At 41.7% G+C, this 17,130-nt stretch overlaps 1 long non-coding RNA gene across 1 annotated transcript in view; it reads right to left on the bottom strand.

The window, feature by feature from the left end:
- Positions 1-3,980: 3,980 nt before the first annotated feature.
- The window catches only part of LOC127009741 (uncharacterized), a 29,276-nt gene continuing 16,126 nt past the window's right edge, over positions 3,981-17,130 (bottom strand). The window contains exons 2-3 of the long non-coding RNA XR_007762234.1: positions 16,764-16,837; positions 3,981-4,404 (exon numbers count right to left, since the gene is read on the bottom strand). This is a non-coding gene — a long non-coding RNA (uncharacterized LOC127009741). The remainder of the gene's footprint in view (positions 4,405-16,763; positions 16,838-17,130) is intronic.

Here is a 17,130-nt window from a genome sequence, read left to right on the forward strand (position 1 = left end):
GAGCTCAGCCGGGAGCGAGTTGTCAGTTGCATGTACGGATGGAAAACGGTTGTGGATACAAGCAACCACGCGGCTGTATGTAAACAAATAGACGACAGCAGTGGCTGAGGAGTGAGGAGCAGTGGAAAATGGCCAACCAAAAGGAAACTCATAAAGTAGACTGGCAGAGCTGCTTTGTTTATTATTTAATCGATACAGGGTGACTGCTTTGTTTACGTTGTGAATACGGACAACCGACCTTATGTGTGACACACACCCGGAAAAGCTGGAGTTGCCGATCACCCCTATCACCAACGCGGTTGGAGGACAAAGGCCCAGTGTGACACCAGCAGCTTAAAGACGCGGTCACACAAGCTAGTTTCTCAGGAATTTTCCATCTAAATTATCTCCTGACAAATTTTTGCCTACTATTTATCTTTAAGTTTGGTCATACAGAGGACTGTTGCATTCTGGGATATATCAGCTGAAAAGCAAAACAAACAATGGATCCAGATGTAGCTGTTAGCTTTGTGGTGTTTGGTGAAAGAAAAATGGAGAAATCATTTGTTGGTTTGAGAGTGGTTAGCTCGGAGACAATGGGAGAGTGTGTCACAGCTTCCTACTGTTAAGTGCTACGAGAACTTAGCAGTGAGGACCCAGACACAATGAGGCAGTGGCTATGCTTGAACAAGACTCAAGTCCAAGACCTACTCAACCTGGTTACTCCAAGCTTATCAAGCTTCGTGGAACTCATTGCAGTACTGGAATAAACAAGCAGGTAGCTACTGAACCAATCAGCTGATACGCTCTTCTTTTTGTGACCAGAACTTACCGACCTCACAAGAAAATAACCGACATGCTGTTGACTGAGTTTCAGACTAGAACTTCGATGAGTTTCTCGTGAAATGCAGCCGACTTTGAATCTCTGTACAAAATTCTCGAGAAACTAGCGGTTGGGTGACAGTGTTCACACGTGCTGGGGCGAGATTGACAGAGAAACACGCTAATAGCCCGCGGTAAAAGCTACGAACTAATGATTTAACTATCAACGTCAGCTTCAGATTCACAAAGCTTTCGTTTCGTTATAGTTAGAGGCCGCTGACTGGATGAACGCCATCGATGACGTCATCGGACTCGGCCAATCAAAAGCGTGTTTTAAGAACTGTCAGCCAATCGTAAGGCAGCCAACAGCCTTCTCCTGCGGCTTCAAAATCACCCGTTCTCTCTTCACATTTTCTTCCTTTTTACACAGTATGTATTTTGAGATAACAAGGGAGTAAAGTGGGAAAAAAAAGTCAGCTTCTCCACGGGCCGGAACAAATAAGCGCTCTTCCAGTATTTTCAATACCTCGAGTTTTGCGCTATACCTGCAGAATGAAGCAAGCGCAAAACTCAGCAGGGTACTGTAGTTACAAAAAAAATAGCTGTCATAGGTTTGGGCCGAGACAACCCCCCCCCCCACACACACACACACACACACACACATACACACACACAAAATCACCATCATTTCCTTTTTTTTCTGAAGATAAATGTATGGGTCCTATAAGGCTGGTACCCTTTGAGAACATAATTTACAGAATAAAGTATTTTGTGGTGTATTCATTTTCTTTTCAGGTAGTATTTAGTTTTTTGCATGGCAGTTTTTTTTGCATGAAGTGCATCTCTACTGGACCATGCCGCTCCATTGGTACAGGTAACTCTCAATTTACGCGAATTTGGCTTACGCGATTTTTAAATAACGCAGAGTCCAAAATCCATATAGACGTTTAATTTACACGTTTTTTTCACTTATACGCTATATTTTATGGAGTGGCCACCAGATGTCTCACGCAGCTGGACTCACACGGCGCTGCAGCCACACAGCTGAGCTCAGTTCTTCCCGCATGCCACTTGAACAACAATACAGTACCCACGCTGCCACGCTACTCAACATTATAGGGGTGGGCAGGTACCGGTACCAGGCCGGTACTAACGGTACCAGCTATACAGTACAGTACCAGTACCAGACTGCTCGGTACTGGTACCAATACTAGCCAGTCGCTCCCGCGGCCACACAGCTGAGCTCAGTTCTTCCAGCGCGCCACTTGAACAACAATACAGTACCCACGCTGCCATGCTACTCAACTTGATAGGGATGGGCAGGTACTGGTACCAGTACCGGTACTAACGGTACCAGCTATACAGTACAATACCAGTACCAGACTGCTCAGTACCAGTACCAATACAAGCCAGTCGCTCCCGCGACCACACAGCTGAGCTCAGTTCTTCCCGTGCATTACTTGAACAACAATACAGTACCCATGTTGCCACACTACTCAACAATAGGGGATGGGCAGGTACCGTTAGTACCGGTACCAGTACCGGTACTAACGGTACCACCTATATGGTACGGAACCGGTTCCAGACTGCTCGGTACCGGTACCAATACTAGCCAGTCGCTCATGGTGTCCCTCATTTCTTCCTCACATGAGTGAGGCTGAGACTGAGTGCTTGAGTGGATATCTTGGTGATATGGATATTCTCTCTCTCTCTCTCTCTCTCTCTCTCTCTCTCTCTCTCTCTCTCTCTCTCTCTCTCTCTCTCTCTCTCTCTCTCTCTCTCTCTCTCTCTCTCTCTCTCTCTCTCTCTCTCTCCACTGAATGAAGTGAATATTTATTTTTCGACAGAAACCTACCTCTTGTTTGATTTACATTGTTTTTTATTTACGCGGCCTCTTCAAGGACACAATACTCGCGTAAATCGAGAGTTACCTGTACTCATACCCTATACATGTGAGGTGAAGAGGTAAACCATAGACCTTCTGTTCCTTTGTCCATGCAGTCTTTGTCCATGGGACCTTGTGGTCTCAATGAAAATCTCATTTCCTTCTTTTAAAATCAATGCTGATGACTACTAGGAGTAATTAAATGGAATTATAAATCAAATAATATTCATACATATGCATAAAACCAATAAATGTTCATCTCCTGATGAAATATCAAACACCTCAACACCTACAGAACATAAGAATAACTATTTTGTGACCTCATTGTTAGGCAAGGCACTCACCTTAAATGAATAATAAAAATATGTACATAATATTTCTATGCTAACCTACTCAGATTTGAGCATTCTGTATTGCCTGCAAAAGGAAATTAAAAATTAAAAATTATGATGATATGTAGCATTTTATGCCTTAACCCCCAGGGAGCCAGCGCAGTGTATCTACAGCGGTGGGTAGGTGCACGCTGCGTGCCAGCGCTGTTTATCTACGGCGGCAATTTAGAAAAATTGTTGTGGCCTTATTTTGACTGAGAAGCTTTTCATACTCTGTCAGGACACTATTCATACCTTTACCCCTCCTAGTCACTGATCTTCACCCCCCCACCAAGCCTCTAGGGATCTCGAGGGTATGGGTCCCTTTCCTGATTTGACCGCAGTGCAGGGAGGATGTCTCGCCGCACAAAGCATGTTTTGCGAACGTCCAACTTTGCTCGTGCCCTTGATGAAGCCCCTAGTGACTTCATGGATAGTGATTTAAGTGACTTTGGGTCTGATAATGACCTTAATACAGATTATATATATAGATATATATATATATATATATATATATATATATATATATATATATATATATATATATATATATAATATATATATATATATATATATATATATATATATAGTGACAGTGGTAGCTTTCAGTGGTGGGGAAAGTCAGGTGCCAATGCCTGCCACTCACATGATGCCCAAGCAAGGAGGGCTTTTGAACCTCTGCTGCCTCTCAGGCCAAAAGGTTTGTTTGATAGACTAACTCCCTGGGGTGAGTAAGTCTATGGGATGTAACACCAAATATCGGAAACTTCCCGCACCTAGAAATCATGGAAATTTTAAGAAATGAGTAGTAAAATGTATCAAGTATGTGTTGTCTAATCATTCTGAACATTTTTCCACAAAAAAAAAAAAAATCCAAATGTGCTTGGCACCAGGGGAAGGTTTTTGCGAAAAATGCATGGCACCGAGGGGGTTAACATTGCATTCCCTATTTTGGCAATAGCACAGCTATACTGTGCAACTTTAGACGTGATAGCCGAGGGTTGAGTGTGGATGTTGGCCATTCTTTAGAAATGGGGAAAAATAGATGCCTTATATGGTATAACTTAGTATACTTTACACCTAAAGTACTTTCATTAGTAATCTTGGCCTCCAGACATTTGAAAAGAGCAAGTAATATTTGCTTAAATGACAACATAACTTACCCAAGCATGTGTATGTACAAAAGTTTGGCAACATTTCTACATCGCCATACAGAATCTTCTTCCCTGAAAGTGAGGCGGATGTATGCACATTCCCTGTTTACTACTGCTCGCTCCTCTGCTGCAGTCTTGGCTGACCGAATCTGCCTTATCAGATCCCGTAGGCGGATGGGATTAGGCTGCCGTACTGGAAAATGAAGGATGCATGTAGTAACTGGATTTTCTGTAATTCAGTTCTATATATCATTCATTTACAAGGGGCTCATCAACTCTTACAAGGAGAAGTTTTCACAGGATAATTATGAACGTGATATCAACACTGGACAACCTACATCAACCCACGCATATTAGTACAACTATACTTAATGGAACAAAGCAGGGAGAAAGTAGATAGGTATGTTACATATATTTATGAAGTATAACTCAATATAATGTTACACCTGCCATCCATCACACATGCTAGAGAAATATTCTTCTACATATTGCACACTTCTACCAAAAAATCAAACCTAGGAACAAAGCAATACAAATGAGTTTCAACAAATTTTGCTGCCCAAACTCAAAAAAGAGTAAGGTAATAAATACTTGACCACTAATACAACAAAAAAATTGGTCAAACTTTTATCCACATGATGTTGCATCATAACTTGCAACCCAGAACATAAGCCTAGTAACTTGTCAGCATCATTCAAATTTGAAATTTGCTAATAAATATGCAAAAATATCTGCAGCTTGTAATTGATGTTTTTACAATGAATTGGTTATTTTGCTAACAGGTTATTTTGGACAATTGTGACGTGAATTAACTAAATAGGCATTTTGATGAATATGAAACCTTCCCAGAAATACATTCATGCTTCATAGATGCTGGATCAGAGGGTAATGGCATTTTGCCTCTTTACCAGAAATTACTTATTTCTTTACAGTAAATGAGGCAGCTAGAGAGCACAGAAAAATATATCACTACTAACCTCTTCTTCTACAAAGAAAAGTGAAGGAGCAATTCAAATAGTGTAAGATTTTGTTAAAAAGGTGCCTTCATACTTCCCTCTTGACTGGAAGTGTTCAAATTGTAGGAAGGAGTAAATACAGGAGGGAAGGCTATTCCACAGCAAACCAGTAGAAGGAATGAAGATGCTGAGTAACTTTTACATGAGGTTTGGACAGTATAAAAGTGAGCTAGAGCATAAGGTGTTGTGCAGCAGGGCTGCAGGAGTGGTGATAGAGGCATACAGTTAGCAACTTATGAAAAGCAGTCAGCATAAAAATAGCGATAGAAGCTCGAAAAGCAACACTACTGCAGAATATACTGTCAACAAGAGGAGAGCTGATGAGGCAAAAAAAGCTTTGGCTACAGCAGATTCCAAACCTTTACACCTTGGAGGAACCCATGAAATAATTGTTCATATCTCGGGGAACACCTACCTACAGCATAATATAAATATGTATATATATATATATATATATATATATATATATATATATATATATATATATATATATATATATATATATATATATATATATATATATATATATATATATATATATATATATATATATATATATATATATATATATATATATATATATATATATATATATATATATATATATATATATATATATATATATATATATATATATATATATATATATATATATATATATACAGTAAAACGATTATCCAAATGAAAGGAAGCCTCTTTCGATAAGCGATTTTTCGGATAATCCGGATTTATGGCCGCCATTTTGATCGCCGCCAGCTTCTGCTGTATGGTAAGGACTTTCTTTCTTCCTTTCGGTTTCTTTCGGCATGGTGATGTAGAAAGAAGTGAGGTCAAAGCACAGGTAGAAGCGATCGACTGCCCAGTGTGAAGTGTGTGACGCGACTGCCGACTGACGATGTAAACAATGAAACCAAACAAACACATGCTACGCTAAACAAAGTAGTGCGCTTAAAACATGTGATGTAAATGTTTTATTGTATGTTTGTCTGTGTGTCTCCTTGTCTGGACCAGTGTATGTTGATACTTGTGGCGTTGCAGATCTGAATTGTGAATGTTGCAGAGTCGATTGTGAATGGTTGTGCAAGCTTGCAAGTGTGACCTTGATGCATCGTGCAGGTGGAGACACAGTATGATGACTCATATTATCGCAACTCGTATGTTGGAAGGGAATGTGGCATGGAGTGGAGAGGAGTCGTGTTTGTGTCGTTGTCTTGAGAGTACGGTGTGAGAGTAGTCGTGCAGTAGTTTGTTCGTTCGCCGCACCTACGTCCTTGCTGGGGCGAAGGTGCGGACGTGGTGTTGTTGAGAGTTTGTTTAATGTTTTTGTCTAATACATTGATCTATTCGTTACAAGCTATTTGACAATACGTATTAGAAAGCATATTCATTTTAACTGTTCTTATCAATTTTAAATGTGTTAATATAGTACATATGTAGTGACTTTTATTTATTTTGATGTTTATAACGTTTTAGTATAGAAAAAGTTAAATTTTAATTGCATTATCAGATCAATTTCGGATAATCCGGTTTTGATAATCCGCTTTCAGATAATCGGGTTTTACTGTATATATATATATATACATATATATATATATATATATATATATATATATATATATATATATATATATATATATCTATATATATATATATATATACACACAGAGAGAGATACACTAATCCCTCGTCTATCACGGGGGTTACGTTCCAGATAGGCGAAAATCCACGAAGTAGTGACCTTATATTTTTTTTATTATTTATATATATTTTAAGACTTTATCAACCCTCCCCACACTCATAAATCTTTCCCACACTCCTATTGACCTTTCCCACACTCTTACGAACACTTCCCTCGACATTTTCGTTGTTCGACGCGGTCCCAATAAATGATACTATAATTCTTGTTTCGACTTTCGACATTTGCTTCGTAAATACGAACTTCGCGCAGGAATTAGTTTGGCGGGGCGGAAGAATACTCAGAGAAAGGACAATATGAGCGTAGCTCACTTCTTTTATATCACAATTAGGTAAATACAGAAGGGGAAAGGGAGGAGAGGGACAGAGTGAGTCATGAAAATACCAATAGAGGATGTAAGAAGGGAGAACAAGGAAAAGTAGTGGAGGAAACAGGGAGAGATAAAGAGGATGAAAACAAGGTGTGGGGAGGGAGCGACAGTGGGGAGAGTCATGTCAGGTTCAGAGGGAGAGTCATGTCAGGTCCTGAGGGAGAGTCAGGTGAGGTCCTGAGGGGGAGTTAGGTCAGGGCTTCAGTCAGGACATGACCTGACTCTCACTACCACTCCTCCCTCCCCACACCCTTTCCATTTCACCTTCTGTGTGTGTGTGTGTGTGTGTGTGTGTGTGTGTGTGTGTGTTTTACCTAGTTGTAAACACACACACACACACACACACACAGAGAAGGGGAAATGAGAAGGGAGTCAGGTCAGGGCTTTGGTCAGGAAATGACCTGACTCACTTCTGCCCCTCCCTCCACACACCCTTCCCATTTCTCCTTCTGTGTGTGTGTGTGTGTGTGTGTGTGTGTGTGTGTGTGTGTGTGTGTGTGTGTGTGAGCGAGCGAGCTTGTGTGTGTGTGTGTGTGTGCGTGTGAGCGAGCGAGCTTGTGTGTGTGTGTGTGAGCGAGCAAGCTTGTGTGTGTGTGTGTGTGTGTGTGTGTGTGTGTTCATATAATCTAATGGGGAAGGAGAAAGGGAGGAAGGGTGATAGAGTGAGAGATAAGGCTAAAGATAAGAGGGTGTGAGAAAGGAGGAAACAAGGGAAATGAGTGGAGGAAATGTGATGGGAAAAGAAGAGAGGTAGGGAGGGTCAGGTAAAGGTGAGGAAAGAGGGGGAGAGAAAGGGTGTGAGTGGGAGGGAAAGAGATTAAAAGAGAGAGGTAGGGAGGTTCAGGTAAAGGTGAGGAAAGAGGGGGAGAGAAAGGGTGTGAGTGGGAGGAAAAAAGATTAAGAGAAAAATGGGAGGGAGATGAAAGGAAAAGAAGAAATGAGAAGGAAGGAGAAAAATACGGGGACGGAGAGGGAGAAGAAAGAAAGTAAGTGGGTGAGGAGTGAACCAGAGAAAAGACTAATGGCGCAATAGGCCATTAGGGGTGACGTTGGGCGCCTGTCACTAGTGGCGTCCCTCAGGGCTCGGTCCTTGGCCCAGTGCTCTTCATTATTTACATCAACGACGTGGATGTTGGACTCAATAACCGCATTAGTAAATTTGCAGACGACACAAAGATTGGCAACTCGGTTCTCACTGACGAAGACAGGCAAAGCCTCCAAGAGGATTTGCACAAAATTTCAGCTTGGTCGGATAGATGGGAGATGCCCTTTAACGTAGACAAGTGCCAGGTCCTTCAAGTTGGAACGAGGAATAAGAAGTTCGAATCGGAAATGTGGCGTTAAACTCAAAAGCGTTCAATGAGTCAAAGACTTGGTGGTAAAAATCGTGTGAACCCTCATATTCTCACAGCAATGCTTCGATGCAGCTAATAAAGCGAACAGAATGTTGGGCTTCATTAAAAGAAACTTTGTATTCAAGAATAAAGATGTAATACTCCCGCTCTACAACAGTTTAGTCAGACCCCACTTGGAATATGCGGTACAGTTTTGGTCTCCCCACCATGCAAAGGATATTGCTAAATTAGAAGGTGTTCAGCGTCAGACGCGAAAATGATCCCTTCCTTGCGCAACAAATCCTACGAAAGGCTTTCTACCCTTAACATGTTCTCTCTTGAGAAAGCGTCGCCTCCGAGGAAAACTGATCGAATGTTTTAAAATACTTAATGGTTTCACGAATGTAGACAGATCAACATTGTTTATGATCGATGAGACTTTGCGCACGAGGAACAATGGCGTAAAACTCAGATGTAGACAAGTAAATTCAGACTGCACCAAATTTTTCTTCACCAACGTTGTAGTGCGAGAATGGAATAAGCTTCCACCGTCAGTGGTCCAGTGTAACACGATTGACTCCTTCAAAAATAAGCTCGACCGTCACTTCCTTCAACTTAATATCAACTAGAGTAGAAATGCAACGTTTTGGAGTCTTCTGATAAATGTAAAATCACTTAGGTTTAAGGACAGACCACCAAGTCTGGACCATGGGGTCTGTGTGGTCTGATTTTCTATGTAAATCTATGTAAATTATTTAGGTGTGTTCCTACTTAGTACGTTGATTTATATAGTTTTCATTTTTTAGGCCAGAAAATGCTTATTTTACCGCAAAATCCCGCGATACAGTGATTAGCTTTCTTTCTTTCCGTTTCCTTCCCTCTCTTCCTTTCTTTCTTTCTCGCATTCTTCTTCTCTTTCTCCTTCCTTCTCTGTTTCTTTCTCTCTTTATTTCTTTATTTCATTCTTGATTTCTCTTTTCTTTCTCTTTTATTCTTCTTCTCTTTCTTGATTTTCTTATTTCTTTCTGGCTTTCTCCCTTTCACTTTCTCCTTTTTTTCTCTCTTTCTTCCTTTCATTCTTCTTCACATATGCAGGATATTTTGAAGAGGGAGGGAGGAGAGGAGGATGGGGAAAGATGGGGGAGGAGGAGGAGGAGGAGTACAAAGGAAAAGCAAACAGCAACAGACCTCTTGGTCCTAACTAGGCTGTTTGTTGTTGCTACCATCTACTCTAATTTACGAGTCAGAAACACAGGACAGCAAAGACGAAGGCTCCTCCCCTCCCACCAGTCCCTCCAGCCGAGGCTGGCATGAATAGGAAGAATACCATGTAGTATAGAAAAACTACAATGGAATTTTACATGGACAGAAGGAAGATCATACACGACAACTAAGCTAACACTACTTTCTGTTAGACCGGAGCAAAATAGCGGATGTTCAGGTTAGCTTCTAAATATTCCGATCAGTTTGTTGGCAGTTTTTACTACTTCTGTGCAATGCTGACTCGGTTTAAGACCGTTCGAAATTATTACTCCAAGATCTTTTTCTTTGTTGGCTTCAGAGAGTTGCACTCCGTTAATTTGATAATGAATACGATCGTTATTGATTCCGATATGCATAACCTTGCACTTTTCAATATTAAAATTCATTTGCCATGTTCGTGCTCAACTACTTAAACGTTCGAGATCAGCTTGGAAGTCTTCTTTATCCATTGTCGTAGTGACTCTGCTGGCTATTTTTGTGTCGTCTGCAAATTTCGATATTTTACACGATAGCCCCTCGTCAATGTCATTTACGTATATACTAAAAACAGAACAGGTCCCAACACCGACCCCTGTGGAACACCGCTTTTGACATCTTGCCAGTCAGATGATATACCATTCATAACAACTCTCTGTTTACGGTCGGTAAGCCAGTCTTTGAGCCAATATTTGAATATTACCAGTTATACTGTGAGCTTGCAATTTACTAAGGAGGCAGTTGTGAGGGACTTTGCCAAATGCCTTCTGAAAATCCAAATATACAATGTCTACTGATTGACTTTCATCGTACACATTAAAGATGTAGTTGAGGAAATCAAGAAGGTTAGTCAAACAGGAACGTTTGTTTCGAAAACCATGTTGCGAATCCTTAATTAGTCTGTTATCTTAAAAAAACTTTACCATTTTTTCACGAATGATTGTCTCTAAAATTTTGCACATGATTGACGTTCCTGACCGTCTTGGAGATCGGCCCAACATTCTAGACCTCTTCCTTACCTCAAACCCTTCTGCTTATTCTGTCAAACTGTTCTCTCCGTTGGGCTCCTCCGATCACAATCTTATTTCTGCATCCTGTCCTATCGCTCCTGTACATCCTCTGGACCCACCGAAGAGGCGATGCTTCTGGCATTTTGCTTCAGCTCGGTGGGACGACCTGAGGATGTACTTTTCCGATTTCCCGTGGAATGATTATTGCTTCCAGGATAGAGACCCCTCTGTGTGTGCTCAGCGCATCACAGAGGTGATTGTCTCTGGAATGGAGGCATACATTCCTCGTTCTTTCTCTACTCGTCACGCTAAAAAGCCTTGGTTTAATCACGCTTGTTCTCGTGCTGTCAATGATAGAGAGGTAGCTCACAAAAGATACCAGAGCCTTCAAACTAATGCTAATTATGAACTTTACATTTCTGCCCGAAATCGTGCCAAATCTATTCTCCGACTAACCAAAAATTCTTTCATTAATAGAAAATGTCAAAACCTTGCTTTCTCTAACTCTTCCCGTGACTTCTGGCATCTAGCCAAAACATCTCCTCAACTTCACTTCTTCATCTTTCCCTCCACTCCTCAGTCCTGACGGCAACACTGCCGTCTCATCTATCTCTAAGGCTGAACTCTTCTCTCAAACTTTTCTAAAACTCCACTCTGGACGATTCTGGGCATATTCCTCCTACTCATCCCCCTCTGACTCCTTTATGCCTGTTATAAAGATTCTTCAAAATGATGTTTTCTATGCCTCTCTGGCCTCAATCCTCAGAAGGCTTATGGACCTGATGGAGTGCCTCCTATTGTCCTTAAAAACTGGGCCTCCGTGCTGTCACCCTGCCTGGTCAAACTCTTTCGCCTCTGCCTGTCAACATCTACCTTTCCTTCTTGCTGGAAGTATGCCTTCACAGCCTGTACCTAAGAAGGGTGACCGCTCAATCCTCAAACTACCGTCCTATTGCTTTACTTTCTTGTCTATCTAAAGCTTTTGAATCAATCCTTAACCGTAAGATTCAAAAGCACCTTTCCACTTCTGACCTTCTATCTGATCGCCAGTATGGGTTCCAAGGCGTTCTACTGGTGATCTCCTAGCCTTCTTAACTGACTCTTGGTCATCCTCTCTTAGCCGTTTCGGTGAAACTTTTGCTATTACGCTGGACATATCAAAGCTTTTGATAGGGTCTGGCACAAATCTTGCTTTCTAAACTACCCTCCTACGGTTTCTATCCTTCTCTCTGTACCTTTATCTCCAGTTTCCTTTCTGACCGTTCTATTTCTGCCGTGGTAGACGGTCACTGTTCTTCCTAAATCTATTAACAGTGGTGTCCCACAGGGTTCTGTCCTATCTCCACTCTTTTCTGTTGTTCATTGATGATCTTCTTTCCAAAACGAACTGTCCTATCCATTCCTACGATGATTCCACTCTGCATTATTCAACTTCTTTTAATAGAAGACCCACCCTTCAGGAACTTAACGACTCAAGGCTGGAGGCTGCAGAACGCTTAGCCTCAGACCTTACTATTATTTCCGATTGGGGCAAGAAGAACCTGGTGTCCTTCAACGCCTCAAAACACAGTTTCTCCACCTATCCACTCGACACAATCTTCCAAACAACTATCCCTATTCTTTGACAACACCCAGCTATCACCTTCCTCAACACTAAACATCCTCGGTCTATCCTTAACTCAAAATCTCAACTGGAAACTTCATATCTCATCTCTTACTAAATCAGCTTCCTCGAGTCTTGGCGTTCTGTACAGTCTCCAGTTCTTCTCCCTGCACAGTTGCTGTCCATATACAGGGCCTTGTCCGCCTCGTATGGAGTATGCATCTCATGTGTGGGGGCTCCCTCACAGCTCTTCTGGACAGAGTGGAGGCAAAGGCTCTTCGTCTCATCAGCTCTCCTCCTCATACTGATAGTCTTCTACCTCTTAAATTCCGCCGCAATGTTGCCTCTCTTTCTATCTTCTATCGATATTTCCATGACTGCTCTTCTGAACTTGCTAACTGCATGCCTCCCCCCTCCCATGGCCCGCTGCACTCGACTTTCTACTCATGCTCATCCCTATACTGTCCAAACCCCTTATGCAAGAGTTAACCAGCATCTTCACTCTTTCATCCCTCACGCTGGTAAACTCTGGAACAATCTTCCTTCATCTGTATTTCCTCCTGCCTACGACTTGAACTCTTTCAAGAGGAGGGTATCAGGACACCTCTCCTACCGAAACTGACTTATCTTTCGGCCACCTCTTTGGATTCTTTTTAGGAGCAGCGAGTAGCGGGCTTTTTTTTTATTAATGTTTACTTTTTTGTGCCCTTGAGCTGTCTCCTTTGCTGTAAAAAAAAAAAAAAAAAAAAAGACTGATCGGTCGATAATTACCTGGTTGCGACTTGTCGCCTTTTATAAAGATATCAGTTACATTAGCGACTTTCCATTCTAGTGGTACTTTTCCTGTGTTTAGCGACTTTGAGAATATGTTCAAGAGGGGCTTGCTGATCTGATGTTTTGCCTCTTTAATTTTCTATTATTTCCAGCTCCTTCCTAAATAAAGAAGCCCCCCGCTGTTCACGGGTACCTGGTTCTGCGAGATTCCTGTGATCAGCGAATCCGAAATCGACGGGACTATAATCAAATAGGGAAAATAGGGTTTCATTCTACCATCTCGATCGAATAAAAAAATGGATTTCTAAGGGAGGGATGTAACAGAGCCTCACACTTGGACATGAGAGGGGTGAGGGGTGAGGGAGGGGCAGGGGCATCGGGAAGGTGAGGGATGAGCGCGAGTCAAGCGTAGCGTCTTGAAAGGCGGAGGGCGGCGGAACATTCAGCGTGTATGTGGCGGTGAGGGGAAAGGAGAGCAAGGGTGAAGGGAGAGGCTGCGCATGATGGTGGACAGGAGGGGGAAAGGGTGAAGGGGAAGGGTGGGCGGGGGGCAGACACCCACCCACCCACCTGCCTCCCAACAGGTGTCGCCTCCCTTTCACCAACACATGGAGGGTGTGCGTGCAACTAATGGTGCTGCGGAAATTTACCACAAATATTTTTACAGGTCTTTGGTGAATAATGAAAGTTGTGTGTGGACACAGACACAGGCGAGTGTGCGCCAGGCAGGAGCCAGGCCGGCGGTACAGCGGCAGGCGGCCAGGTGGTAAACAAACTGTCTCCTCTTTTTCTTCTTCTTGTAACCTGTTCTGCTTTGTATCACTACCTTACTTTTTACCCCAACTTACCCGATGTTTTTTTTAACCCCGATTGACTATACAGTCGTCCCTCAAATAGTACAGTTTTCAATAGTACGGTTTCAGTTTTAAACGGGTTATCATGGAAGAATTTTTTTAGGATTTTTTTATTTTCCGCTCTTCGCACCAAGTAGCCATGGCACGAGTGGCAACACTGTTCTACCAAAACACCTGCTGAAAGCACCCCAAAGCATTCGAGATTGGTGTTCACCTTGCAGAAGAATTCAGATTTAGGAGAAGTTACGTTTTGGGATGAGTTATGTTGCCGTAGGGAGAGCATACCACGAGAATGAGACCAGTGTTCGCTGTATCTATCATCTTGGTCTTAGTCTTGGTTCAGGAGGTAGTTGTCCCTTTCGGTCCCAACTACAGCCTTTGAAAAGGCTTACAGGTAACTCTCGATTTACGCGAGTTTGGTTTACGCGTTTTTAAAATAACACGGGGTCCAAAATCCAAAGAAATGTTTAATTTACACGTTTTTTCACTTATACGCAATATTTTATGGAGTGGCCACCAGATGTCTCACGCAACTGGACTCACATGGCGCCGCGGCCACACAGCTGAGCTCAGTTCTTCCCGCGAGTCACTTGAACAACAATACAGTACTCACGCTGCCACGCTACTCAACAATAGGGGTGGGCAGGTACCAGTACCAGTACTAACGGTACCAGCTTTACGGTATGTACCGGTACCACACTGCTCAGTACCGGTACCAATACTAGCCAGTCGCTCATGGTGTCCCTCATTTCTTCCTCACACGAGTGAAATGCAACGAGTGAGGCTGAGACTGAGTGCTTGAGTGGATATCTCGGTGATATGGATATTCTCTCTCTCTCTCTCTCTCTCTCTCTCTCTCTCTCTCTCTCTCTCTCTCTCTCCACTGAATGAAGTGAATATTTATATTTCGATAGAAACCTACCTCTTGTTTGATTTACATTGTTTTTGATTTACGTGACCTCTTCAAGGACACAATACTCATACCTATTTTTTCAATAAATCATTCGTGGTCATGGATACATTCTATGTAATAGACCACAGCAATACAATAAAAATGAGAGTGAGCTTTCAAAATCATATTTAGGCATAGAAAAGACATCTTGAACCATTTCTACAGGTTTAGGTGCCATGAAGTAAAAGAAAAGCGATGATCGATATATACTCATTTTAAACACTTTCCCTCCCGAACGTATATATACGTACTAAACACTTTACGGGTTAATATCTTGTGTTATTGCTAGTGTCTACCCTTGGCAGCAGGTAACAATGTCTATTACTACCATGCCACAGAGACCTCCTCCTGCTTCCCTTCCTCCTACAAACAACTATACACACAAAAGGTGAACTCAGAGACAGCAGCTATTGAAATGCTTCTCTGACAGTAAATTAGCCCCATAGTGATTTTTTGTTGATTCTAACTGGCATCTCACCTGTTCATTTATATGAACATGCACAAAAATGTACATGACATTACTGAAAATAATATTCAGAGTATAGATTATGAAGTGATATCGTTCCTTGAAACTTCAATGAATGAGTTATCTTTTAAGTTTACTTAATATTTTTAAGGCCAGACTTGTTTGCAATGGATTTTTCCAGCATTTGAAATATATATCAATAGATTTACTTACCACTGAAGCATTTTTTTGTAATAATGTAGATGTAATGAAAATAACTTAGTCTGATAGTAGTCCAGAGGAGAGAATCCTTATATGGTTTCAGAATATGTTTATAAATAAATTTGTGGCTATAGTCAGACACATCTTATGTGGCGTCTCTGACGTAGACAGCCCTCTATACACTGTTGCCAGGTCTCCAACTGACCTCACGTACCGTGCCCCTCATACCCTTTTCTCTCTCTCTCTCTCTCTCTCTCTCTCTCTCTCTCTCTCTCTCTCTCTCTCTCTCTCTCTCTCTCTCTCTCTCTCTCTCTCTCTCTCTCTGTATGTAAAATATAGTTTCGAAAACACAAGTTGAAAGTCCAAAGGCGGCCACCAAAGAATTTTGTCGGTCAGTGCTCCGTCTACCAGAGACTTTCCCGAACTTGAGGGAAAGATTTAAGCCGCTTTTAGCCCCATATTTTATCAAAATTATGCCATAGTGTAGACAGTGATCGTCAGATGGCAGACACACACCAAAATATGGCAGAAATGCCATAATTAAGGCAGGCAGCACTACTGTGGTGTTGGGTTGAGAAGATGACCCTGACCTGAGCTGACAATGCCACAGAGGCAACGGTGCCAAGTGTTGTACAAATTTTTTTGTATTCACTCACAAATAGAGAATCATTCATAAAAAAACATATCTTTTTTTGTATGAGAGAGAGAGAGAGGGGGGGGGGGGAGCAGTTCGGGAGGTGAGTCAGAGACGTGACACCACTGTATGGGGAGCTACCTACGTCAGTGGTGCCACTTTAGATGTGTTGGACTATGGTCAATGGATAACTACAAAGTAAATGCTTTCCTTATTGGTAACACTCTAGCTCACCAAATACCTGAAAGAGACTTTTAGCTACTTGAAATTCTGATCTTATTAAACTTTTCTTGGATTATGAAAAGTTGAGAGGAAGTTGGTCAGTGTGGTGGTGGCAGGATGGTAGGAAATTAGTACAAATGTGCGTGGCTTGCGAGGCGTCCAAAATAAGGGAACTACATACCTTTTTCGTACACCTCCTTACCTTTCTCCACCGCATCGTTGATCACCTGTTTTATGCTCGACATTTTGCCGAGACTGGGAGAAAAAAACATATATATTAAAAAAATATTCAGTTTAGGAAGGAAACTACACAAAATAAATGATCACATAATTGCAAGTTCTAACACACTGACATTGGTGATAGGGGTTAAAATTTTTATATTAATATATGCTAAAGAAATTCTTAATAATTATTGGAATACCATATGCATATAATTAAACATGGCCTGATAATATGCTGGACTTCTGAGCAACACCTAGTACCCTTTCTGGAGAGAGCTTTGAAGCATTAGCTTCTTCTCATATGTCAGCTATTTATTACCTTTAAA

Source organism: Eriocheir sinensis, chromosome 41, assembly GCF_024679095.1.
Source record: "Eriocheir sinensis breed Jianghai 21 chromosome 41, ASM2467909v1, whole genome shotgun sequence".
Lineage (NCBI taxonomy): Eukaryota > Metazoa > Arthropoda > Malacostraca > Decapoda > Varunidae > Eriocheir > Eriocheir sinensis.